General features: G+C 36.2%; 1 protein-coding gene across 4 annotated transcripts in view; it reads left to right on the top strand.

Annotated features, from left to right (window-relative positions):
• LOC122428683 overlaps positions 1 to 14,710 on the top strand; it is a 673,994-nt gene that overhangs the window by 633,914 nt on the left and 25,370 nt on the right. The window contains exon 9 of one of the 4 annotated variants that reach the window (XR_006265788.1): positions 11,652 to 12,557. The exons of the other annotated variants lie outside the window; for them this stretch is intronic. The gene's annotated coding sequence lies outside the window, so the exon portion shown is untranslated. Of the gene's footprint in view, positions 1 to 11,651; positions 12,558 to 14,710 lie in introns of those variants that run through there. 4 annotated transcript variants of the gene reach the window in all.

Here is a 14,710-nt window from a genome sequence, read left to right as displayed (position 1 = left end):
ATGAAGATTCCTGGTGTTTTTGTTTGTTTTTTTTTTTTTTTTTCACAAACATCATGAATGTTCATTTATATAAGGTATGTGTATATATATAAATACATCATGTGTTACATGTGTCTTTAAAGTATTATGAAAGTGACAGTCACTGAGTCATGTTTGACTCTTTGCCACCCCATGGACTATAAGAGGCCATGGGATTCTCCAGGCCAGAATACTGGAGTGGGTAGCCTTTCTCTTTCCCAGGGGATCTTTCCAACTCAGGAATCGAACCCAAGTCTCCCGCATTGCAGGCAAATTCTTTACTAGCTGAGCCACAAGGGAAGCCCAAGAATACTGGAGTGGGTAGCCTATCCCTTCTCCAGCGGATTTTCCCGAGCCAGGAATCTCCTGCATTGCAGGCAGATTCTTTACTGCATGTGAATAAATATATAGGCATCATAGGGTCATAGGACTCTGGAATACATATGAATTCAAATAAGAAAAATATTTATAAATAGCACTGAAAACTTTAGTCATGTGGATTTCCTTATGAAGCATGTTTTAATATTCAGTAGAGAACAGTGTGGGAGTTGCCTAATTTCAGTTCTATTTTAAAACAATGGGAAATTTAACTGGTTGCTTAATTTTAAATGACATTTTCATAAAATTAAGCTATGTCCATTCAACAGTTTTTCCGATCAAGTTAACTTTCCCTCCGCTCACCAAGAATATTATCTAGTAGACTCTGATTATTTCTGAAGAGGTTGGTTCTTATCTGATATGATAAACAGATTGATTTTTAGTGGCATTTGCCCCCAAAGTGAAAGAAAATTGGGGATTTTATATTTTGGGAGCCGTTGGCTAAGAAGATATACATTGGGACTTTTGAATTATCTACAAAAATGTGAACCTTTGAGTTGTAAAGGACTTTAGATCCTAGTTCTACAGGAGATCTAAAAAGGTGAAGTGCTTCCTGTATATTCCACAGTCAGTTAATAACCGGAGATAGTAAAGGGAGGAGATCTCCCACCTTTTGGTCAGGTGAAATTTTATATTACCCTGAAATTCTTTGAGGTAATCCTAAGGACACTGAAAATTTCATTATTTATTAAATCACATTTCTAACTCTTCCAGAGTATTTTTCCATAGCTTCTGTACACGGTGAATGACACATAAAAATCAGTACGTGTTTCCAATGTGAATGAACTTAAACACCTTAATGTGAAAAAAGTAGTCAAAGTGTCAGTCGTGTCCTTCTCTGCAACCCCATGGACTGTAGCTAACCAGGCTCCTCTTTCCATGGAATTCTTCAGGCAAGAAAACTGGAGTAGGTAGCCATTCCCTTCTCCAGGGGATTTTCCCAACCAAGGGATAGAACTCAGGTCTTCCTATGTGAGCACCATCTGTCATCCACTACATGGAAAGTACACCTTAGAACTGTTTATTTCCACCCTACTCATTTTATTTAGAGCTAAAACTCATAAGGAAGTTACTGATTGTCGATCCAGTGTAATTGAATTTGTCACACATTTGAATAAGAAGGCTAAATAATGAAAATAACCTATCCTGCATATTGGTTTAACTAAGGAGGGAAAATAAAGTATATGTGTGACTTGTTTATGTGTGGAGAGACTTTTGAGAGTCCCTAGAACTGCAAGGAGATCCAACCAGTCCATCCTAAGAGAGATCAGTCCTGAGTATTCATTGGAAGGACTGATGTTGAAGCTGAAACTCCAATATTTTGGCCACCTGATGTGAAGAACTGACTCATTTGAAAAGACCCTGATGCTGGAAAAGATTGAAGACAGGAAAAGGGAACGACAGAGAATGAGATGGTTGGATGGCATCACTGACTCAATGGAAATGAATTTGAGTAAACTCTGGGAGTTGGTGATGGACAGGGAGCTCTGGCGTGCTGCAGTCCATGGGGTCGCAAAGAGTCAGACATGACTGAGCCACTGAACTGAACTGAATTATGTATGTTTTAACACAACAAAAGCTAGACTGAGAACTTGCAAGATAGTTACATTTATTTTCCCAAGAATATCTTTTTGGCGGCTTTAGTGAAGAAAATGACATATTTGAATCAATATATTGTGCATAGTTCAAAATGCCAAGGATACATTTATTCTTCTGGGTTTTTATTTGCTTTAAATTTGCCTAACTTTTATGAAGGCTCTTTATGTCAAGGATTGGCTGTGTCATATTTTATTTGGGGGACAAACATCTTAAGGCTTCTCTGGTGGTTCAAACAGCAAAGAATCCCCCTACCAATGCAGGAGACCTGGGTTCAGTCCCTGGGTTGGGAAGATCCCCTGGAGAAGGGGATGGCTACCCACTCCAGCATTCTTGCCTGAAGAATCCCATGGACAGAGGAGCCTGGTGGGCGACGGTTCATGGGGTTGCAAAGTGTTGGACACGACTGAGTGACTAACTTTTAAGTTTTACCCTGTGTGCAGTTATATGCTTCCAGGGGAGAGCAAAGGGGCTGCTGTTCTGGGATTTCTCTTCTAGTAGCAGAATCACCTCCCTGCAGTACTGCATGGGGAACTTTCCTAATCCACATTTGTTTCTCCCAGGACTCTGGCTCCTCAGGGATTTGGCTGCCTAGCTTGGTGGAAGTATTCCAGCTCTGCTTTCTTTCGGATAGTATTTCTCCTTCATTTTATCTAAATAGAGGATTATATTAGCTAAACATGATTAAATTTGAGATATGAGTAGGTACATGCTGGTGTCTGGTTTTGTTACAGTTTCTTATGGTCGATGTCTCTGCATGTAACATAGTGTTTTAATGTGACCATCTTTAGTAGCTACAACTCCTAGGAAAAAGTTTGGAAGAACCCTAAGCAAGTTGAAGAAAAAACAAAAAACAGGCATTTAAGTTTTTAATTCAATTAGTAACTCATAAAATCTACTGATGAGGATGCAAATAGCCTTTATAAGCATTAATCTCATGAAATGAACATTTTGTAAAAGTGAATGTGGAGTTTTTAGATCCTTAGGCAAATCTTCACTGTCGGTTGAATTTATTTCAAGAGCTTTTCTGGTCACCTTTGAACCTCGATGATTTCTCCAGATGTACAGAAGTGAACAATGTAAAAATCTTGCTGTTTCAGCACAACTGATTCCAGCTGGCTGAGAACTGGATCTGCAAGTCATTGGTTACAGCTGTGTTTCGATTTATGTGATGGTTGAAAAAATAAATTACCCGATTAGATGGCTAGAAAGAGGACTCTTTGTTTAGCCCTTGTGTGGGGGCTGAAAGTGTTTATGGTGCTGTTTTCTACACAGTCTTTGCAAAGTAAGCTGGACAAATAGACTTATTCAGTGCTCCTAAGAAATGTTGCATATTCAGCTTTAATTCTTTGCTAAAGAAACTTTTTTAATATAATGCTGTCTTCCAGCAAATGTTTTAAAGGTCTGGCTTTTAAGAAAAGCAGTAAGTTTTCTGTCCTACTGAGCACTGAATTTAGTCATTGAAAAGCAGTTTCCTTTTGTTTAACATGTACTTTAAAACATGTCTTCGATAGGCATATGAATTAAAGTATGCTTCTCTTATATTCAAAGCTTTATTTTGCAAAGTATTTGAACATAAATCCTAATTTAACCTTTTTCTTTAGTGGCTTATGGCTCATGAAGCACAAAATAAAATTAAAGTAACTAAATAAAGAAATATAATCATATATTACTGCAAAAAATTGACATGTCTGTGAGGTTGAATCTGTGACTATTTTTGTTGTTATTTAAGTAAAATTTTATAGGTAAGAGTTGAAAGAGTATTAAACAGCATATAACTTTTCAGGTTCTGGGCTTCCTTGGTAGTTCAGCAGTAAAGAATTCGCCTGCAATGCAGGAGACACGGGTTTGATCTCTGGGGCAGAAGATCCCCTGGAGAAGGAAATGGCAACCCACTCCAGTATTCTTGCCTGGGAAAGCCCATGGACAGAGGGGCCTGGCTGGCTAGAATCCATGGAGTTGCAAAGAGTAGAATATCCTTCCAAGATAATGTAAGGTTGTATGAATTATTTTTAATTATATTCCAAGCTAGTTTTTTTTTTCCTAAAGGTTTTGGAAAAAATTTAAGTGGGCAGAATTCTTACGTGAACTTGAAAATGAGACCAAGCACTTGATCAGGTGTTATAATGTCCACCAGAGTCATAGTAATTCAGCGTGGGGAATGTATCATTTTTTTGAAACCACAATTATTCTTTATCCCTTTCCTTTCTTAGATTGAGATGTGTATTATAGAATTTAGGTGATGCAGAATGAATAATCATAACGTATCCAAAAGGAAACAAAGATGGGATTGATCTGTTTTCAACTGGCAGATGGTTGCGCTGAGTCAGGCTATTTCTCTGATCAATGGAAGTATACCCTCTACCCCTTAACAAATCAATGCAATTGCTTGGGAAGTATGGGAACAAAACATGAGAATGTAGGATACACTTGAATGTTCACAATTCAGAAATATTTAAATGATGTTTATAATGCTTTAAGTATTTTCTTCTCCACCCATATAATGGAAGCTTCTTCATCCTACATTGAATACCTGTATAATAAGGTTCAAGGGTAAGTAACAGTGGCATTCTTCACAAAAGAATGTGTTGTGAAAAGTTAAAACGTGTCTCTTTATAGTTCTAAAAGTGTATTTTTCTAAAAGTTAATCAGGAAACAATATCACTGAAGCACAGAGATAGCAAAGTGAAAATTCAATCTTGAAAAAATGTCTTTGATTGTTTGATATTAAGTTTCAAAGCTACACAGTGTTATAATAGGAAAAATCAGTTTTTGATCAGAGAATTTTAAACCTATGATTTTCCTGGTTTTCTGATATCTATTCCCCCCCCAAAAAATTTCTAAATCCACTTAAGGAAGTTTTATAAACTGACATATTTTAGCTTGAATGGTAAATGCATTTTTAAAGCTAAAATATGTCTATTCAATCAATCCTAGATTTTTTTACCTCCATCTAGGCTAATTTTTGTAAATAAGTTATCCGAGGAGACTGAGTTCACCTCTTTAGTGCATGTACCATAACATGTACGTATATATTTATGAAACTTGGGAAATTATTACATCTCTAGTTCTACAACAAAAAATATTTCATATATTGTTTCAAATCAATGACGATTTAGATGTAAACAGAGTAATCCACATAAAAGATCTAATATAACACTTTAATGTTGCCATTTCACATGGCTAGCATGAAAGGATACACTTTTGAGATTGAATTATTAGATGAGATATCACAGGGACATATGAAGAGGATTTATCATTAGTCTTTCTGAATGAATGCTACTGGATGGTACCGTGAAGATTAAATGACAATGATGCATACAAATATCTAAATGAAAGGTAGCAATGATCACACATGTTTCCAACTTTACTCCCTTTCACTGCACAAAATTTTAACACTGAATTACGCCTTGGTATCATCCAACCTAATTGTAAAGACAAGAGAACTAAGGTTCCAAGAGTTAAATGACTCATCCAAGACCATAATTTTATCATTTACCAAACTGGCCCCAGAACCAGTTACCTGACTCTAAGATGACTTCTCATCTCACTTTGTTTGAAAGTGCTCTATACAGAACATAAGGAAAATAGTACAGTTGGCTCTCCAAATCTGTGTTTCCTGAACCCATGGATTCAAATATTAAAAAATATTCCACCCCCCTCCAAATCCCAGAAGGTTCTAAAGAGAAAAAGTTGGAATTGCTGCATTCTGGCAACTATTTACATAGTATTTACATTGTATTAGGTATTATAAGTGATTACTTAAAACATATGGAAGGACATGTATAAATTATCTGTAAATACTACACTACGGGATTGTATATAATGGGCTTGAGCATCCCTTACATAAGCATTTTGGTATTCACTGGGGGTTCTGAAACCAGTCCCCCACAGAAACTGAGGGATGCCTGATTTTTAAACTATGTTAGCTAAAACATAAGTTATGTTTTCTCTTTTGCTATAGTCTTCATGCTCTAAGTATAACAGTAATTCTGAAGTCATTTGAAATCATTTCCACATAATGTCCCATCTAAAAAAGTCAAAATTAATTTCTCACTCACTTATCTGTTAGGAAGCACATCACCACAGCAGAAACAGACATTTATTGTTTGAATGTGTAATCCTGCTAACTTTTGAAAACTACTCTTCTGGATTTCATGATAATTTGGCACAGCATAATTTTTCCTGTGGTCCCCAAATTGCCCCTCATTATCATACTTTACCTTTTTCCTGAAAGAAAAACCCTCGAGCAGCATCCTCAAGACCTATCCGTTCATGTGTGTGGCTCTACCAAAGTCGCTGTCTTTGTCACTTTCCCCTCAAGACCTCCCTCAAGTTCATGTTCTTGCTCTAATTACCCCTGTTTCAGACTTGATCTCCTCTCTTCTGTCTTGTGTGGCTTTGAATGTGGTCCCCTTGTGGATATTGATGACAGACTGGATTGGCAAGTGGGTTATACACTTGGGGAAAGCAGGGGGAATGAGGGGAAGAGGAGAGGACAATGGGGAGAAGGTGGGAGAGAGGGAGAGAGAGATTGCTATAGAGTGTTATAATCACATACATTTTCTAAATAAAAGAGTAAATATTAGACTTCACATGCTGGGGTCTAAAGGATCATCCTTGAAAGGAAGTGAGATCTGTGTGATTATTTTTCCATGTCAGTTGTGATGCTCTGTACTTACATACCAAAAGAGAAAGAAAAAGTAACTTTAGGTTGACAAATAAGCCTTTTGCATTCCAGTATGAAAGTGTCTGAGTTAAACACTGAGTCATCCCCTGGTCCAAATACTAAAACGCTAAAAGAAAAGATGTCAAGTTTTTTCCTTGTTGAAAACCAGCTGCATCATTCACCAGGACATTTTTAAAGTAATAATTTGTATACATTTATGTTTTACTTTATTTTCATTTTGCATTAGATAATTAGTTCCAGAATCTGACTGATAGCCCAGAATTATCTTAACAAGGTCTACACGCACACTAGTACACACCTGTTTCTCCCCCATTTGTGTTTTATTTAGTAGAAAATTCCCAACCAGGGCATCCTAGTTCACTGGCATCTGACTGTTGTCTCCCCTGCCCTTTAATTATTTTTTCCTCTTTAAAAAAAAAAAAGAAGAAGAAGAAGAAGAAAGAAAGTAGAATAACCATAGTTGCTACTGCTCTTAACTACAGTTCCTTCCTTAACAAGACTTTAAAAATTGCTTTTTCTCTGTATTTTTGCTGCTCGTGCTACTATTATAGCCTTTCTTTATTGGAAACAGAGATATTTAATATACGTTGTTTGGCACTAAAAAGAGCACGACTCTCATTTCTGGAAAGGTTAGACAAATAAGCATCTGTCAGATATATTCAGAAACTTGATGTGGAGTATGTTTCTGTTGTTCTCATGGTTTTGTTGTCAGTTACCTTAAAGTTCATTTCTTATAACCCTTCCCCTTAAGTAATCTTTCCTATTTCAAACTGTTAGTAAACAAAAATATTAGATGCTCTGTAGTCAAAGGAAAATCTTGTATTTTAGATCTTCAGATAAATCCATATAAATTCATCCTCTTAAAATGGACCAGAATGAAAGTACTGGGACCCAGTGATCAGTTATGCTGTAAACTTTTCACCAGGACACTTTAAGTTAGCATTGTCCAATAAAACTTTCTGCAGGGTTGGAAGTGTTTTATAGCTTGTTGTTCAGAATGGTAACCACGAGCTACATGTGCTGTTTTACGTTTGAAATATGGCTAGGGCAACAGAGGAATTGAATTTTTACCTTATTTCATTCTAATTTTCATAACTACCTGTGGCTGGTCATACTTTCTTAGAAAGTGTAGGCTAAATAAAGAAAATATGCAAGTGATAACAAAAAATGTAATCTACACATCCATGAATTTTGAGTCCTAGTTTGAACTGTAGATCATTTTCTATCCTCCATCTTCCCTGTCCTAAACCTCATCAGTATTTTAAAATCCATTTCCCATAATAACAATGAGTTCAAATGGCCTTTCTGAGAAAAGATCCCTTGTAAGGTAGGAGGCAGGTTTTATTAAAATATTTCAGAGCAGTGATTGCTACTTTTAACTTAATAAATCATTTGATATACATCCAGATCTAGCTTGGTTATTTTTTTAAGTTAACGGAACACATATAAAAATAATCGATCTAGGAAGACCATACGTGCATTGCTTGCTCACATTAAATATAAAACACTGAAATTCTTACTTTGTAAATAGTTAGCCATAGTCATACTCTCATTTAGAGATGTTTTAGTATTGATGAATGGAAGTTTAGAATAAGAAGAGACTTTAAATCCATGTCTATGACAGTCAGTTGAACTGATTGATTACATTCTCTTTCAAATAAATATTGATTTAATCATGTCTGCATTCCCATTGGCCCAATGGTGGTCTTGACAGAAGCCTAGGCACTTGAAACTGGCTCAGCCTTGTCTGGATATTAATATTTTAAATGCATAGCCATTTATAATTATCATTTTTCTTCAAAACTTTATTCTTGATTTTCTAGTTTACTTGATTAATATTTTATGCCTCCTGTAAAGTTAAGTAATATGTGCATCTGTATGTAATAAACAAAGATAGCTTGGGAGAGGAAAAGAAGTTGCCTTTGCATCTGTTGTTTCTGATTCGCAGAGCTAGGAGTGAGGTGTTTATGCAGGCAGTCCACAGAGCTAAGATATCAGTCGGCAGTTTGCTGTAAGCACATGTTCAATTATTAAAATAGTCGACATTTTATGTCTGATAGCCATAGCGAGGTCACGACATTAATTTATCCAGACTATTGCAGGCAACTGTCTAGAGAAAAAATAGCATACAAGACACTGATGATGCTGGAGAGAGACAGGGAAAAAAAAAAAAAAGATGGATCTGAGCAAAGAGACTCTAAGAGATGACCAATTTAATACACAAACCTAGAACAGGAGGGATGAAGTCAGCAGGCGTCTCACTGTTACCAACAGTAACTATTTTAAGCTGCGCTGTGCATGTGTTGATTTCTGTTATGGTTTTTCATTAGATTCTAAGCTTGAACACTATTCCAGAGTCTTTGGTTTCTGAAATCTAATTTAATATTGCATTTGTTGTTTCAGTGCTCAATGATTCTTTGCTCTTTCTTCTCTGTCCCTTTCTTCCCCTCCCTCTTCCTATTTCTTCGTTTCCTTTTCTTCCCACCTCATATTCTTTTCCTTCCTGCCTTTCTCTCTCCGGTGAGAGTGTATACTTAATACCATGCCTCCTCCTGGTGACCACTTCTTTATTTATTTGCAGTTTTTTTTTTTGTTTTTGCACTTAAATTTTTCCTTTTTTTCTGTTCTTTTTCTTTCAAATCGGGAGCCTGTAGAAGCAGCTTGTAGAGGTGCATATCCTACTGCAGACGCTTCTTTCTGAGTTATGTGATGTTTTCTTTGGAACCTCTGCAAATGATTGTCCTTCATGTCTGTTGCCACAGATCTGTTGCCAAACTGCTACCTTAGTCGGTCCTGCAGCGCTGCAGTGCATGCTGGGATCTGTCTGTGTGAGTAACCCCAAATCTCCCCACCACCAGACAGCATTCGAGTTGGCTAGAGAACTGCTTTACTTTTCTTTGCTTTGTGTGTGTTTCTTGTGTGCTGCAGAGTCACCGATGGCTAGCTCTGTCTGGCAAGTAATTCAGAAATATCGCTCATGTAGAAAGAAAAGGTAGGCTGTTTACTGCATTCTGTCATTAAAGGGGACAACTGAAGAACAAAGGAACTGGAAAAATACCTATATACAGTTTTTTATGTTATGAAACGCTGTAGCACAAACACGACCGTTCAGCCAGACTTTTACTTCCTTTTGTAACCATGCACATAGTAGATTGTTTCCACATCTGTACACAAATCCATAGCTTCCGTAAACATATATTTAATTTTTAATATTTGTAGCCTGCACACATCTCTTAGTCTCCAAGACTTTCACATATTCATCAATGCAGCTAGGTATTATTATCTTTGAAAGTTCCTAAATCAAAAAAGTAAAATAGATACTAACATCCTTTTGGTTGATTTCATTCCAGTAAGTTAGGGTTTCAACACGGTTTAAATCATATTGATGATTCAGATCCTGGCAGATTCTGTAATTCCTATGAAATGAGAGCACAGCTAATAAAAATATTAAGCAATTACTTTTGTTAAAATCATAGCTTTTTTCATTATTCAATAGCAATGATTGATCCCGAAAGAACCACCTCACTCATCTGCCTCTTGGGCTGTTTGGGGGCTTCATATATAGAAGTGGAAAAGCTCCTTTTGCTCTTTCGTCAGCCGGGGAGGGAAGGATAGGGGGGTGGGGTGGGGAATAAGGCGTTGAATAAACTCCAGGGCTGCTAGAGAATTGCTGGCGTTATTTCTCTATCACGTGTGAGCCTGGCTGCCTGCTTCCTGAGGTAGTGAATCCAGGATAAGACTGTGTCGGAGCCTGTTTCCACAACTGTATTTGGAGATCTGTCTTATTGATTTGGGGGTGGGGGTGTGGGGAGGGGGTGGGGACCGGAGTGTGAGGTGAGGGGAGGACCGCCTGACTACTGGCTCACTGAAGCGCAAGACAGGTTCTTCCGGAAAGATGTCAAACAACTGAGACATAGCCACAGAGGAAGTAGAAAGGTGGAAAAATAAGGAGACCCTGGAAGAAATGAAGGCTTTGGGGCTTTTCCTTTTCACTCCTTCTCTTCCTTTCCTTCTTTCCTTTTTTTTCCCCCCCATCATCTGACCTGCAAAGGCTAGAATGACAGCGTCATGCAAATACTGCAGTCCCGCAGGTCTGGGAGAGGGTGGATGCTAGACTGTGAGTTAATGTTAATGATGAGTGCAGTGAAAATACCAGCCGCTGCCACCCCCTGCACACAGAAGCGCTCTGAGTCAGCATCAGATGCCTTGCCTCGCCTCTCGCTGGGTGTCTGTGTGCCTGTGCGCGCGCGTGCTCGCTCGGGCATCCGTGTCTAGCCGAGGGGAGGGGGTGGCGTGTGAGTGCGTGGAGGGTAAAAGCCAGTCAGTCAGTGAGAAGCAAAGGTACGTTGGAGAGCAACTAAAATCTGACTGATTTCCATCTTTGGAGCATCAGATGTATTCCCTAAGGAGGATGGGTCTCCGTGATGGGGGTGGTATAATTATGTTAATGTCATATTTATGGAGGGGTGAGATTTTTCATTCTAATAATTGGTTGAATGCTATGGTCAAAAATTGTAAAGCCATATTCAGCTTTAAGGAAAAGCATGGACTTATATCTAAGGACTGTTTTATTTTTTTTATTTTTTTTTCATTTTTTTGCTTTTTGTGAGTGGTGCTTTTTTGTTTTATTTTTTTTAACTATTTACTATTTTAAGCCATAACTGATTCTGTATGGAAAATCAAATGATAAACAAAAAGAGATCTTATATAATGATGCATTACATCATGGAGCAGAATTTTTAAAGTCTTACAAGGCAAAGTAAAGATCTGGACAGAGGGTGGGGGGCGGTGGCTGGAAAGGGGTGTGGTACTAGGGTGGAGGAGGGGGGCCAGTTAGCAAATATTTTGTTCAGTATAGCTTTCCTTGCAGCTTACTTGGAAATGGATGATTCACCTGTTTTACAGGAAAACATTCTAATTCTTTCCGTTTTTGTTTTTGTTTTTTTTTCCTCCTCTTTTCCCTTTTAAGATCAACCACTTCAGAAGAACCAGATTCCACTTCTGTGGCCAGGACTTTTATGTTATGGCTGGTCTGATTGTTTTACCCTGCGTTCTATGCTTCTAAACCTTGGATCATTCCTAAAGTACAAATTCTGTTCTCGAACCACAAACAAGGCTAAAAGATCGGAAGAAATTCAGTGAATGTACAGGATTGGAATTGTGTATTTTCAAAAGTGTTGAGCTTTATAATGCAATTATTTTAAGATAGAGTCTTTTATTTTCTCATGTTGCCAGCATTTTAAGTTACGTGTTTATTAAGTGGCACTGCTCAAATAACTACAGAGTATGCATGGAAATATTGGCTGTCTGAATAGTTTGGTGATTCAAAGAGAAATAGCAAGCTGCAGAGGTACTAAATTATGACATGCAAAAAAAGTTTTTGTTTTATTCTTAACTGCAACAATGTGTATATATATATACGTATACACATATATATATGTATTAGATTCAAAGTGTTATATATCCTGGGCCCACCTTGCAAGTTGTGGTGTATAGGCGTATAATGGGAAGCAAAATTTCAATTAGGTCCCATTAACCGGCATATAATCCTTCTTTAATGTAATAGAAGCTATGGTGTTGCTGTAAAAATTTGCTACAAACAGATTTTTAACCCATTTTTGGTCTCTTTCTTAGATCTAATGGAATGACTCTTAACTGTTCATTATCTGCATTGTTCCTTACATTCTTCATTATTTTAAGGTCTGAAATTAGTCTATCAATGGTTGTTGTGAATATTCAGCTCATCCTAACTTATATATACCATACATATATCTATATGTCTACGTATGTATTTTCATTAGTATTTAGAGGGAAAAGTTAACTGAACCCAACTGTAATTTCTAAACTAGCCTTATTACTGGAAGAAGAATTCTACCGCATCAAACTGGACTTTTCCTAGTCCCTGAGACCCTAACTTGTGAGGTATTTTAGTAACATCACAAGTCAGGCTCTTGGGACCTAGGCGGAGGGAACTAGCACCTTTGGACCTTATTGACTGTCTGCAGTTACCGTCAGAACAAAAGAACACACATAGATTCTGCCTAGGAGAAAAGAACAATGCTCTTATTTATAATCAGCAATGTTATCACCATGACCCACCCCCAAAAATGCTATTTTCAGAAACTGTACTCTAAAGTGATGACAGAGTTGCACAGAAATAGCATTTGTATTATATCATAATGACCATATAAAAGCAATATAAGATATCTATGTAAGAAGCAGAATTAAAATACAGTGTTTTTGAAATGCTTTTTTTGGTATGTTTTCAGGTGGCTAGCCCAAGAGAGTAACTCCTTGGTTAATAATGAAGAGAGTGTTTTATATTTATATCTTTTTTCTTATGCATAAAGATATATGCATTAGCTACTTAAATAATTCCTACATGTTTTCGTAACTGTGGCTGAAAATATGTAATATGCAGCTGTAGACATGCTTGAGGCCTAGAAATAAAATGATTTGCCGTCTTCTTTATTTGACACTGTTAGATTTTATACTGATTTGAGAAGAATGCTGTTTTATACTTGGTATTTGTTGCCAGAGTTTTCTTTAGTCTTTTTAACCAGACAAAATGCTTGAAATGTCTTATAATAAGACATTATCTTGTTATAAGAGTATGAATTATCATAATTAGCAGGAATATGCTATCTTTTAATTTTTGTATTTTACTTGGCATATATCATGGATGTATGTGAGAAAATTTAGTAAACACCACCTATGAAGTCAGATTGTTCTAGTTCGTCTATCAATTGAATCTGAACTGCAGACTTACACTTTTATGAGAATTTTAGTCTAATATGAGGTAACTATTCCAACTATAACATGTCACACTTGAACATTATTAGCTATTGCCATATCAAATGTGCATTTTTGAAAACAGAATCTTACATTAAATCTATTTTTAAATTTTATAATTATGTTGCAGATATTAAGATTCAAAATGAAGGCGAGAGATTTTTCCATAATAGAAGAAACAAGATTATTTCATTCTTTAAACTCTATTGCTTTACAGGGGTACTATAAACTGTATATATCTTCTCATTTTTAAAATAAATCTCAGGATGTGTTTTAGAATACTGTAATGAAGTCTTTGTCCACATTGTTATTGGATTTGTTAGAATTACCTATTATTTGAAATATCACAGAATACAAAACACTCATGAGTTATATTTCCTAAAAAATTGTTGAAATATCATAAACATACTCCCCATCTATACAGGCACATAGAATGTGTTTAAGCATGTATTTAAGCATGTATCCACCCTGTATCTTTTCAGATTTTTTATTTATATCACCTACTTCATTAGTCTAATATCTCAAAATTTTAAGTATGTGTATGTATATCAACATGTTTTAAAACTTCAAATGAACAGAGATAATATAAGCTATAAAGTTTTGGGTAGTATTTATTTTTTACTTCTTTTAACCTTATCCTCATTGTAATTAAGCATTGTTAAAAACATAAGCTACTCAGTACAAAGAACTCTATCTATCTACAAGTACACAGAAACTTGCTTATATTTAAACAGCAACTTTTACCCAATGGATCAGAAAGTGTCTCTTACATAAAACAACACCACATGTAGGTATATGTTTACAAACACCTGTTTTAAAAGCAATATGTATAATGTGTTCCATCACTTTAGTTCCAAAACGATGTAAAGGATAGATGTTTGTTGGCTTTAATGTTATCAAATGTAAGCTATCTCAAATGCCGGATTTTTTATGTCATCGTATTTATGAATCACACTATATATTAACTTCTGTGTCATAGTCGGAAGATACCAAAGCTAGACTTAAAGTGCAACTGTGTTTATTTTCCACATAAACATATAAATATACATATATATGTTACTAATCATCATGCATTCTGTGAACCCTCTGTATGTAATGTTTGATATGTGAACTATCTGTTCTGATTGCATCATTGATAAAGCTTTTCTCTTACTCTATAAAGGTGAGTAGAGATATAAGTGAGTAACTTTGTTCATATAAATTACTTTATGCTGTATATGGATAGATGGATGCCAC

The sequence above is a fragment of the Cervus canadensis genome, chromosome 27 (assembly GCF_019320065.1).
Source record: "Cervus canadensis isolate Bull #8, Minnesota chromosome 27, ASM1932006v1, whole genome shotgun sequence".
Classification (NCBI taxonomy): domain Eukaryota; kingdom Metazoa; phylum Chordata; class Mammalia; order Artiodactyla; family Cervidae; genus Cervus; species Cervus canadensis.
The sequence above is the reverse complement of the archived record's forward strand: the minus strand, read 5'-3'. Positions and strand labels throughout refer to the sequence as shown.